Here is a 12,199-nt window from a genome sequence, read left to right on the forward strand (position 1 = left end):
AAGTGTTAAGTGTGTGGTGAGCGTCTCTATTAGGTTATAGGCCAGACACTATGTACCACACTTATAAGTGCAGATGGATAAGGCCGATATAGGGCGCCAGTCACACAGATAATACTACGCAGCCGCCCTTCCATGAACCGTCGGTGTAAGTGGTTGTTTCATCTATTTTCACCTGTGCTGCCTCCGCCTTTATCATGGGGACTGTTGTGTCCTGCAGTGTAGTTAATATTGTGTCTGTCACGATTCCTCCGCTCAGTGTGTCTTGGACGCAGTGAGTGACAGCTCAGTCATCCAATCTAGTGCAGGGACGTGCTGAGCTGTCGGTACTTTGATTGACAGCTCAGCCGCCCAATCTGAGACTGGGAGGTGCTGAGTTTACTTCAGGTGTTCCCTGTTCCTAGTGATTACCCAGCTAGTTAGCCGAGCTGTAAGTCCCCGATAGCTGCTGGTCGTAGCTTTCAGCTCAATGTGGTCTGTTCCCTCTGCACTTTATGCTCTGAATTCAGACATTCTGATCTTCTGTTGCCGGACCCTGGCTTTCCCTACTGACTTCCAGTTTGTATTACCCCTTTTGCCTTGACACATGCTGACCTTGGAATTCTGACTCTGGACTGTGACTCTCCTGGCTGTTGACCTCGAACTCCTTGACTATCCTGACTCACGGCTTGTCCGTGAGAAGTGAGTCAGTGTAACAGCATCTTGGTTTTGGTAAATATGGCCGCCTTTTTTCCATGAGGTTTTTTGAATATGTGGTGGGAGAAAAAATAAATATTTCTAATACTGTGAGCTCTATTGGTATCACGTGCTAAGCGTCTCTGCTCTATGAGGACTGACGAAAGTTCAGTCTGAACTGTGTCCTATACATTACAGCAAAGAGGATAAAAACAACCTCGTTACAGCTCATTCTAATGTCCAAGTACAGACTACAATGCATGGGCTGGCCGCGAGTCTCCTGACCGGAGCGTGACAGCCTCATATATTTCTATAATTGTGAGGTAAAAAATGAGAAAAGAAGCTTTATGGTGGGCGCTGTGATGCTGAAGACAAGGATGAGAAGGTGTAGAAAAACAACAAACATATTAAAAGATAGCAATGTGTTTCAAAATCGATCTGACATCTTCCTAGGACCATCATAAAGCTTTTTTTCCTCATTTTTTGTCTCCTTCTGTTGACTTCAACAGTGGAGAAGCAGTCTATATGAGGAATACCATTGTGCTACTTCTCTCATCACAGTTGGGCCTGACCGGCTCAACTCCACCAGGTGGTGGGAACATTGCATCGACCCTTCCCTGTTTCTTATCACCGGGACTTCACCATGGAGCTGTATATACTTCTATGAAGTCGTCATGCTCAGGTCAGGAGATCCACGGTCATACATTGCACAGACGTCTAAATGAGCCCTCAGTATTGTTAAGCACAATAACTGTGGAGGGGAACAAAGTTGAGCATTATTATTGTCTATGGTAATTGGGGAGGCGGGTGTATTACTATTACCGCAGGGCTGGGATGGGCAGGGGGGCATCTGTGTTGGCTCCCTCACAAGTGCTGACCCTCTGTGTGGCTACATATACTGTAAGCCTGTCTATATGTGGGTGTATGTATGATAAGATCTGCACATACACTATATGTGCTTTTATATATTTATGTGTCTACTACAAAAAAGGATACAACTTTGTCAATTATGTGCTGTTTATATGGAATCATTTTTTTAAAGGAAAAAAACAATGATGTGGATATACGTATTGTGTCTTATGTAAGAAATCACAGGTTATGCAGACATAATGTTTTCATATGTTTGTCATTAAACTCATCTCCACTCGATCATGTCAGGTTCCCCAGACTTCCCAAATTATCCCCATTATGATTCAGAGACTTATGTACACATAACCTTCCTATCAGTTTTTTTAGGTGAATTAAAAAAATAATTGGTGTGTGGGGACTTTACTGTATGATCGTCGTGTAATGTTCACTATTGTTATCACAATGCTGCTTGAATGCAGCACAATTAGGACGGCAGTTTCCAAGCCACACATTTTTTATTATATAATCGTTGTGGTATCAATGTAGCAAGCTTGATTGTGTTACTGTATCTACATAGCGAGTATGGATCTGTTATTATTTCTATGCGGTAAGTTTTCTCTGATACAATATATACAGTGAGTACGGAAAGTATTCCGACCCCTTTACATTTTTCACTCTTTGTTTCATTGCAGCCATTTAGTAAATTTTAAAAAGTTCATTTTTTTCTCATTAACCCCTTAATAACATCTGACGTACTAATACGCGTCTGTGCCCTAGGACTTAAGAGCCAGACCCGTATTAGTACGTCATCGCGATCGCGCGCGCACACAGGCTGTGCGGGCGCGATCGCCGCCGGGTGTCAGCTGATTGTCACAGCTGACACCCGGTACTATGTGCAGGGAGCGGTCCTGCACCGTTCCCAGCACATTAACCCCCGCGATGCTGCGATCGAAGTCGATCGCGGCATTGCGGGGGCAAGGGGAGGTGATCGGCGATACTCACCTCCTCTTCCGGCTTCCAGCGCAGTCTGCAAAGGCTTCCCGGGTGTTGCCATGACGACCCGATGTCGTCATGACAACATCCGGGTCACCAGAGAGCAGGAAGATTGCTTGGACATGCGCAGTGCATCTCCAAGCAATCTTCACACTGTGAACTTCTGACAGCCTGCATGGCATAGGGATGGTGCTCCATTCCTGTGCCATGCAGGCGATCAGAAAAAAAAAAGTGAAAGTCCCAGAGTGGGACAAAGTAATAAAGTGTATAAACTGTGTGAAAGTGGAAAAAAAAAAAAAAAAAATGTGCAAAAATATTATAAAAAAATAAAAAAATTAATACACCAAAAATAAAAATATAATGTACCCATCAATAAATATTATTATAAAAAAAAAACAATAAAAGTACACATATTTGGTATCGCCGCGTCCGGAACAACCTGACCTATAAAACTGTCCCACTAGTTAACCCCTTCAGTGAACACGGTAAAAAAAAAAAAAACGAAGCAAAAAACAATGCTTTATCACCATACCGCCAAACAAAAAGTGGAATAACACGCGATCAAAAAGACGCATATAAATAAAAATGATACCGCTGAAAACGTCATCTCGTCCCGCAAAAAACAAGCCACCATACAGCTCCAACAGCCGAAAAATAAAAAAGTTATAGCTCTCAGAATAAAGCGATACAAAAAAATATTTTTTTCTATAAAATAGCTTTTATTGTGTATAAGCGCCAAAACATAGAAAAATGATACAAATGTGGTACCGCTGTAAACGTACTGACCCGAAGAATAAAACTACCTCATCAATTTTACCACACACGGAACAGAATAAAAAAAAAATAAAAAAACAATTCCTGAGTTGTTGGTTTTTGTTTATTCTGCCTCCCAAAAATCGGAATAGAAAGCGATCAAAAAATGTCACGTGCCTGAAAATGGCACCAATAACAACGTCAAGTCATCCCGCAAAAAACGAGCCGTCACATGACTGTCTGCCAAAATCTGGAAAATTATAGCTCACAAAATATGGCGATGCAAAAACTAGATTTTACAAAAAATGCGTCTTTTAGTGTGTGACAGCTGTCAGTCATAAAAACCCCATATGATTCTGGCATTGCTGTAATCACACCGACCCGAAGAATAAAGTCGTCTAATCACTTATACCGCACAAGGAACGGCGTCAAAAATAAACTCTTGGGTTAGGATTGGGCTAGGGTTAGGGCTGGGTTTGGGGCTAGGGTTGTGCTGGGGCTAGGGTTGTGCTGGGGCTAGGGTTGTGCTGGGGTTAGGGCTGGGGTTGGGATTTTTTTCAAAAGTAAGAAAAAAAGATGACGATATGGCGACTAGTGTTGAGAGCAAGTGCTCGCTACTTGAGTTTGCATCGGGTGCTCTGGTATGCATTGAGTATCGTGGGTATTTGAGTGACATGCTCGAGTCTCTGCCCCATATGCTTCGCAGCCAAAAAACTTTACGGGGATTGCCTGCCATGCACGAGCGATCCCCGCATGTTTTTTTTTGGGTGTCTAATAACCGTGAAACATGCGGAGCAGGGACTCGAGCATGTCACTCGAGCACACGCTGTACATGGTGCATACCTGAGTACCCGATGCAAACTCAAGTAGCGAGCACTTGCGCTCAAGAATAATGACAACTTATTCAATATGATGACCTAATGTAAACAAATTCTGTGCCGTACCTCTGGGTTCAAAATGTTCACTATACACCTTAATAAAATCCTTGAGGGGTATAGTTTCCAAAATGGGGACACTTGTGGGGGAGCTCCACTGTTTAGGCACATCACGGGCTCTCCAAACGCGACATGGTGTCCGCTAACAGATTGAATGGAAAATCGGCTCAAATTGTTAGCGGACGCCATGTTGCTTTTGGAGAGCCCCTGTGTGCCCAAACATTGGAGCTCCCCCACAAGTGACCCCATTTTGGAAACTAGACCCCCCAAGGCACCTATCTAGATGCATAGTGAGCACTTGGAATCCCCAGGTGCTTCACAAATTGATTCGTAAAAATGAAAAAGTGAAAAAAAAAACACTTTTTCATTTTTATGAATCAATTTGTGAAGCACCTGGGGTTCCAAGTGCTCACTATGAATCTAGATAGGTGCCTTGGGGGGTCTAGTTTCCAAAATGGGGTCACTTGTGGGGGAGCTCCAATGTTTGGGCACGCAGGGACTCTCTAAATGCAACATGGTATCCGCTAACAAATTGAATGGAAAATCGGCTCAAATTGTTAGCAGACACCACATTGCGTTTGGAGAGCCCCTCTGTGCCCAAACTTTGGAGCTCCCCCACAAGTGACCCCATTTTGGAAACTAGACCCCCCAAGGCACCTATCTAGATGCATAGTGAGCACTTGGAATCCCCAGGTGCTTCACAAATTGATTCATAAAAATGAAAAAGTGAAAAAAAAACCACTTTTTCATTTTTATGAATCAATTTGTGAAGCACCTGGGGTTCCAAGTGCTCACTATGAATCTAGATAAGTGCCTTGGGGGGTCTAGTTTCCAAAATGGGGTCACTTGTGGGGGAGCTCCAATGTTTGGGCACACAGGGACTCTCCAAATGCAACATGATATCCGCTAACAAATTGTCGGCTCAAATTGTTAGCGGATATCATGTTGCATTTGGAGAGTCCCTGTGTGCCCAAACATTGGAGCTCCCCCACAAGTGACCCCATTTTGGAAACTAGACCCCCCAAGGCACCTATCTAGATGAATAGTGAGCACTTGGAACCCCTAGGTGCTTCACAAATTGATTCGTAAAAATGAAAAAGTGTTTTTTTTTTTCACTTTTTCATTATTACGAATCAATTTGTGAAGCACCTGGGGGTTCCAAGTGCTCACTATGCATCTAGAAAGGTGCCTTGGTGGGTCTAGTTTCCAAAATGGGGTCACTTGTGGGGGAGCTCCAAAGTTTGGGCACAGAGGGGGTCTCCAAACGCAATGTGGTGTCAGCTAACAATTTGAGCCGATTTTCCATTCAATTTGTTAGCGGATACCATGTTGCATTTAAAGAGTCCCTGTGTGCCCAAACATTGGAACTCCCCCACAAGTGACCCCATTTTGGAAACTAGACCCCCCAAGGCACCTATCTAGATGCATAGTGAGCACTTGGAACCCCTAGGTGATTCACAAATTGATTCGTAAAAATGAAAAAGTGTTTTTTTTTTCACTTTTTCATTATTACGAATCAATTTGTGAAGCACCTGGGGGTTCCAAGTGCTCACTATGCATCTAGAAAGGTGTCTTGGGGGGTCTAGTTTCCAAAATGGGGTCACTTGTGGGGGAGCTCCAAAGTTTGGGCACAGAGGGGCTCTCCAAACGCAATGTGGTGTCCGCTAACAATTTGAGCCGATTTTCCATTCAATTTGTTAGCGGATACCATGTTGCATTTAGAGAGTCCCTGTGTGCCCAAACATTGGAGCTCCCCCACAAGTGACCCCATTTTGGAAACTAGACCCCCCAAGGCACCTATCTAGATGCATAGTGAGCACTTGGAACCCCTAGGTGCTTCACAAATTGATTCGTAAAAATGAAAAAGTGTTTTTTTTTTTCACTTTTTCATTATTACGAATCAATTTGTGAAGCACCTGGGGGTTCCAAGTGCTCACTATGCATCTAGAAAGGTGCCTTGGGGGGTCTAGTTTCCAAAATGGGGTCACTTGTGGGGGAGCTCCAAAGTTTGGGCACAGAGGGGCTCTCCAAACGCAATGTGGTGTCCGCTAACAATTTGAGCCGATTTTCCATTCAATTTGTTAGCGGATACCATGTTGCGTTTAGAGAGTCCCTGTGTGCCCAAACATTGGAGCTCCCCCACAAGTGTCCCCATTTTGGAAACTAGACCCCCCAAGGCACCTATCTAGATGCATAGTGAGCACTTGGAACCCCTAGGTGCTTCACAAATTGATTCGTAACAATGAAAAAGTGTTTTTTTTTTCACTTTTTCATTTTTACGAATCAATTTGTGAAGCACCTGGGGGTTGCAAGTGCTCACTATGCATCTAGATAGGTGCCTTGGGGGGTCTAGTTTCCAAAATGGGGTCACTTGTGGGGGAGCTCCAATGTTTGGGCACACAGGGGCTCTCTAAACGCAACATGGTGTCCGCTAATTATTTAAGCAAATTTTACAATCAAAAAGTCAAATGGCGCTCCTTCCCTTCCGAGCCCTACAGTGCGCCCAAACAGTGTTTTTTCCCCAAATATTGGGTATCTGCGTGCCCAGGGGAAATTGCACAACAAATTTTGCGGTCCATTTTTTCTTGTTACCCCTGTGAAAATAAAAAGAATTGGGTCTAAAGTAACATTTTTGTGAAAAAAGTTAAATGTTCATTTTTTTCTTCCACATTCAAAAAATTCCTGTGAAGCACCTGAAGGGTTAATAAAGTTCTTGAATGTGGTTTTGAGCACCTTGAGGGGTGCAGTTTTTAGAATGGTGTCACTTTTGGGTATTTTCTGTCATAAAGACCTCTCAAAGTGACTTCAAATGTGATGTGGTCCCTAAAAAAAATGGTTTTGTAAATTTTGTTGAAAAAATGAGAAATCGCTGGTCAACTTTTAACCCTTATAGCTCCCTAACAAAAAAAAATTTTGGTTCCAAAATTGTGCTGATGTAAAGTAGACATGTGGGAAATGTTATTTATTAACTCTTTTGTGTGACATATCGCTCTGATTTCAGGGCTTAAAAATTCAAATTTTGAAAATTGCAAAATTTTCAAAATTTTCGCCAAATTTCTGTTTTTTTCACAAATAAACGCAAGTGATATCGAAGAAATTTTTCCACAATCATGAAGTACAATATGTCACGAAAAAACAATCTCAGAATCAGGGGGATCCGTTGAAGTGTTCCAGAGTAATTACCTCATAAAGTGACAGTGGTCAGAATTGTAAAAATTGGCCCGGTCATTAACGTGCAAACCACCCGCGGGGCTTAAGGGGTTAAAGTCCACTCAGCACCCCATCTTGACTGAAAGAAAACAGAAATGTAGAATTTTTTGCAAATTATAAAAGAAAAACTGAAATATCACATGGTCATAAGTATTCAGACCCTTTGCTCAGACACTCATATTTAAGTCACATGCTGTCCATTTCCTTGTGATCCTCCTTGAGATGGTTCTACTACTTCATTGGAGTCCAGCTGTGTTTAATTAAACTGATAGGACTTGATTTGGAAAGGCACACACCTGTCTATATAAGACCTCACAGCTCACAGTGCATGTCAGATCAAATGAGAATCATGAGCTCAAAGGAACTGCTCAAGGAGCTCAGAGACAGAATTGTGGCAAGGCACAGATCTGGCCAAGGTTACAAAACAATTTCTGCATTACTCAAGGTTACTAATAGCACAGTGGCCTCCATAATCCTTAAATGGAAGAAGTTTGGGACCACCAAAAGTCTTCCTAGACCTGGCCGTCCAGCGAAGCTGAGCAATCGTGGGAAAAGAGCCAGCTCCAGAGATGCTGTATGGAGATAGGAGAAAGTTCCACAAAGTCAACTATCACTGAAGCCCTCCACCAGTCGGGCCTTTATGGCAGAGTGGTCCAACGGAAGCCTCTCCTCGGTGCAAGACTTATGAAAGCCTGCATAGAGTTTGCTCAAAAACATATGACGGACTCCCAAACTATGAGAAATAAGATTCTCTGGTCTGATGAGACGAAGATAGAACTTTTTTTGTGATAATTCTAAGCGGTATGTGTGGAGAACACCAGGCACTGCTCATCACTGTCCAATACTATTCCAACAGCGAAACATGGTTGTGGCAGCATCATGCTATGAGATTGTTTTTCAGCTGCAGGGACAGGGCGAATGGTTGCAATTGAAGGAAATATGAGTGCGGCCAAGTACAGAGATATCCTGGATGAAAACCTCTTCCAGAGTGCTATGGACCTCAGACTTGGCCGAAGGTTAACCTTCCAAACAAGACAATGACCCTAAGCACACAGCTAAAATAACAAAGGAGTGGCTTCAGAACAATTCTGTGACCATTCCTGACTGGCCCAGCCAGAGCCCTGACCTAAACCCAATTGAGCATCTCTGGAGAGATCTGAAAATGGCTGTCGACCAACGTTCACCATCCAACCTGACGAGACTGGGGAGGATCTGCAAGGAAGAATGGCAGAGGATCCCCAAATCCAGGTGTGAAAAACTTGTTGCAACATTCCCAAGAAGACTCATGGCTGTACTAGCTCAAAAGGGGGCTTCTACTCAATACTGAGCAAAGGGTTTGAATACTTATGACCATGTGATATTTCAGTTTTTCTTTTTTAATAAATTTGCAAAAATTTCTACATTTCTGTTTTTTTTTCAGTCAAGATTGGATTAATTTATTTTATATCTTGATCTGATTTTTACGAACGTAGCGATATCAACCAAATAGGTGTTGTTGTTTTTTATTTCCTAATTTTTAATTAGGCAAAAAGGGGTGTGATTTGAACACACACACACATAAATATTTTAAAAAATGTTTTATTCCCCCTGAGATCATCTGATCGCTTGAGCTATATACAGCAATGCCACAGTATTGCTGTGTATAGCAAAAATCATAAATGATAAGTCTCCTATCAATGGCAGGCACAGGTCACAGGTTGACTTTCACAAGAGTACTGTCATGACAGGCACAGGGTCTTCAGCTGACCCTTGGCTGTCACGACGACCCATCGGTGTTACACGATCGCATCGGGGGAGGGCCGATGAACAGTTAGAACAGTGCGCCCCCTTGTTGACGTGCTGTAAATGCCACTGTCACAGATTAACAGCGGCATTTAACAGTGGGTCAGATGATGGCTGATTATCACAGCCATCATCTGCTGGCAAACACGCGGGCTTGTCTTACGAGCCTGCATGAATGTCAGGGAGCTAGCATTTGACATACCTAGTACTTCATATTTCATCAAGGGGTTAATAGTGGCTGCTTTAAAGTCTAATAACTCAGTTACCTTTATAAGGCAGCCAAAGGAAAATAGATAAAGGCCCCAAACACATCAGATACATCCAAAATCTATCTTCCGTGACTCCCCCATACACTAGAACATTGGTCTCTGCTCCGAGCTTCTGTGTTCTCTATGAGAGAGCTGCTCCGGCATTCGCTTATCTCCCTGAGAACAAAAGAATCGGCCTCCGGAAATACAAAGCTTCGGATCCTTTTCTCTCCAACATCATCTTCTTCATAGGAATAGGAAAGCGCCCATACACATTAGACTGCTGGCGGATCCCATCGAATCACCTCACTATAGTCCTATGTGGATGGTGGCCATTAGGGATGGACCGCTTCTCATGGGCTAGGGCTTGTAACCCTGGGATATAATGTGCCGGCTAGCCCCTGGATCTAGGCCGCCATAGATGGTATAGCACTATGGAGGTGGGAGGGGGGATGCGCAGGGGCCGAATGGGGAATAACTGAAAATCTATAAAAATATATATAAAAACAATAAACATTATAAATCCTTCCCCTTCTTCCCCAAATTCAGAATTTTATTTTAACCAATAAATAATAATAAATTCTTCTTAATTTCGGTATCGCACCGACCGGGAGGAAAACATCGCCGCTCATTCACACCGGACATTTCATGAAGGGTTTTCTCTTTTTTCAGTGCATTTTAAAGTGAATTCAGTTCTAAAGCACAAAATCTTTAAATCACCCGATGCCAAGGGGTTAAATATTCCTAAAAATGGATGAAAACCATCATTACACAGATGGAGAAGGCGGCAAATGTGAACACGTGTGAAGAAAGACTAAGGAGAGAGTGAGGCCCGATGGGGACGGTGATAATGTGTGTACAGCGCTGCAGAGTATGGAGGCGACATAGAAGGAAGAGGAAGAAATAATAGAGAATAATGGGGAATCTCCACATACCTCCACCTGCAGAGCCGCCACCACATATATGGCTGCTCTGTGCGCACAGGAGCTGTGATGAGGTCACAGGAGGGGAGGAGTCAGGGGTCACATGATCAGGGGCCTCAGTGGATGCAGGACTCTGCTGTGCTGGTTGTCATGGTGCTGGATGAGCTGAAGTTTATGTGTGGGGTCAGGAGGGGTTTACAGTGTGGATGTAGCAGAGCCGTGTGTGTACGAGGTGTACGGAGCAGAGCCGCGTGTGTACGAGGCGTACGGAGCGGAGCCGCGCGTGTACGAGGTGTACGGAGCGGAGCCGCGCGTGTACGAGGCGTACGGAGCGGAGCCGCGCGTGTACGAGGCGTACGGAGCGGAGCCGCGCGCGTACGAGGCGTACGGAGCGGAGCCGCGCGCGTACGAGGCGTACGGAGCGGAGCCGCGCGCGTACGAGGCGTACGGAGCGGAGCCGCGCGCGTACGAGGCGTACGGAGCGGAGCCGCGTGTGTACAAGATGTACGGAGCGGATCCGCGCGTGTATCAGGCCTACGGAGCGGATCCGGGCGTATATGAGCCGTACAGAGCGGAGCCGCGCGTGTACGAGGCGTACGGAGCGGAGCAGCGCGTGTACGAGGCGGAGTCGAAGTTGAAGTCGCTATAAAATGGACCGACTCCAACTCCTAAAATATATAATACATTGGGTACAGTAGTTCAATGCAGGATGTGGGGAATATTTTTCATAAGTGTTAAATAATACTCATTTCTGTATTATTTTTTCTACTGAGGACTTCTCAAAGTATCAATATCACGATATTCTTATAAAAAAAGTATCGATTTATTCTTGGATTGTCCATTAAAAAGAATCAGATTGCAGCAGGTACATACAATAATTAGTTATAAAGTAATTGTCCATTTGTCCATAATTAGCTTAATTGTTGAGATTCACCCATCTTTCCTTGGATCCTGGCTGGTAAATCACATCTTTGTCCAGCACGTGTCCGGGCCTACATGTCAGCAGCTTCCTCAGCATACAGATCCTTCTTCTGTGTTCTGTGGAATGGGAAGAGCAAGAGAGCCCCCTTTCTGCACCATGGGCTTTTATAGCCGGTCGTATGGCACACCTGTTCTACATATGGTAGTGAACCAAAAATACACACACAAATAGCGCATGTCAACTAGACACGATGGCTGATGTATAGAACTCAGATTTAAGAATAAAATGAATATCCATAATTAACTATTTAACACTTACTAGGTCAGTAATGGGGTTGTCTGATAGACACATCTCCATTACTAACACTAGGGCCTGATGCCAGCTGTGATTTTTGACAAACTACAGCTTACATCAATCCCAAGACACTTTACACCGATTGTCAACGCATGAGGGCAATCAGGAAGAGCAAAGACAAAAAGACATAATCGTAGGTAATTTTAGGTTGAGGAGGGACCAATAACCAGAGACCTTCCCAATCTGATAATATCAGATCTCAGCTGTCTGCTTTTCCTTTGCTGGCTACAAAAATAAGGGGACCCCATGTCGTTTTTTTTAATTATTTATTAGGCTAAACACCCTTTAGTTCCACATGAAAGGCTCTAAAGGGTGCACATTTATAACATACTAGATGGTGGCCCGATTCTAACGCATCGGGTATTCTAGAATATGTCTCCCGACGGTGGCGTACTTATTTTAAATCTGCCGCCAATTGGCCGGAGAAGTGTCCATGGCGGAGCAGGGTCATTGTGCCAGTAGTGAGGGGCAAATAATGCCGGAAATGTCACTGACTGTGGAGACGTCTCCATGTAGCGTCTTCACTCCGGATATCACTGTACAGGAGCCGCACAGTTC

Source organism: Phyllobates terribilis, unplaced genomic scaffold (genome assembly GCF_046119375.1).
Source record: "Phyllobates terribilis strain yellow unplaced genomic scaffold, ASM4611937v1 Scaffold_5__5_contigs__length_657084704, whole genome shotgun sequence".
Lineage (NCBI taxonomy): Eukaryota > Metazoa > Chordata > Amphibia > Anura > Dendrobatidae > Phyllobates > Phyllobates terribilis.